This window comes from Nestor notabilis, unplaced genomic scaffold (assembly GCF_000696875.1).
Source record: "Nestor notabilis isolate BGI_N333 unplaced genomic scaffold, ASM69687v1 scaffold5820, whole genome shotgun sequence".
Lineage (NCBI taxonomy): Eukaryota > Metazoa > Chordata > Aves > Psittaciformes > Psittacidae > Nestor > Nestor notabilis.
The window spans coordinates 71047-72539 of record NW_009911456.1 but is presented as its reverse complement, the minus strand read 5'-3'; positions in this window follow the sequence as shown (position 1 = coordinate 72539).

Sequence of the window (1493 nt, the reverse complement as noted above, 5' to 3'; positions counted from 1 at the left end):
GACCTTTGATTCACATGATGGCTCTAATCTGAAACATGCTAAGTATCTCAGTCGAAGCTGAAACGAACAGATAGAAGAAATTGGCTTCAACTGAATTTGCCCCCTAACTGGGGTACACAGGCAGTACAGAGGATACAGGTATCATGTTGAAGATCACAGCTTAGAAACCCAGCAGGTAGGAAAATGTTTGCCAAAAAATCTCAGTGCCTGCACTTTACAATCAGTTCTGATAAATAAAGAGATCAGCTCTAAATAGACTGGATTGCTAATTCCTATTCCTTACCACTTGTATTAAACCTTTCTATCACTTGAATGAGGAGCAGACTTACTGTCCTGTGGACTAGCTGGCCAGTCACACTCCATGAGTACCAACTGAGAAATGGTGCAGTTTAAGACCTAGCCACTATTTGGTGTTTATTCGTAGTAGATTTTATATAATTACCTGTAATGAATAGGCATGGAAAACAGTCACAGCCTGAGCATGGAGAATTTCTGTACAGACAAAATGATTGGATTTACAAAGCATATTATTACTGACACCTAATTTAGTCTGTCAGAGTGGCACTATGAGGGACTAATCAAAGCAAAAGCAGAACAAATGCTTGCACTCAAGAAAAACGCCAGGGAAAACATGGAGATTTTGCCAGTCTGCACAAAGCTCGTGCCTGTCAGTGTGAAGTGTTTCTGAGGTGGCGCATTTTATCTGCTTTAAAGCAGACTCTGTTCCACTAAGATAGCTCTCAATTTCAAAAGAGCAGATCAGGGGCACTCACTAATTGCTCAAACTCGCTTCCTTGACCAAGCTTAGGATTTTGAACTTTGAGCCTCCAACCACATCTTTTATGTTTTCTTCTGCTTTTCAAGGTCCCAGAAATCCATATCCCAAATATGATAAATCTCTCATGCCAAGAAGGAATAATAATAGTAACAATAAAAGTAATAATTAAAAAAATAATTAAAAGAGCAAACAGGCAGGATGAGGAGGAGGAAGAAAAAGAGAGATAGATTGGAATTCCCTCACAACTTTCAGACCAACTCACTGTTACTTGCCTTTATGAAGTAAAAACCCAAAACTATTTTGCAGGGCAATAAATTTATTCAATGTAGGGCTGGGGCAAAGGGAGAAAGAATGCTCTCTGTATTTGCCTGTATGAATGTCCTTCTGTAGACATTCTTCTAATGTCTCTCTTGTCATCCACACAGCCCTGAACCACCCAGCCTTCATCTCCCGGTGGTGGTGGAGACAGCAGCCAACACAGAGCACATGTGCTAGGCATCCCCTTGCTGAGCACTAGACAAAAGCTCTGTAGCCCCTTCAAAGGAGCAAGTCTTCTATCCAAGGAAGTGGGTACAAGAATTTGAGTACAAAATTACTCAAGAAGCAAAAGTTAGTATTTTTCATGCACTTTTGAACCCTGGCAAAATGTTAATTTTCATCACATATTCTGGCAGGACAAACATCTTGACTGCTTTGGTCAGTCCACATTAATGGG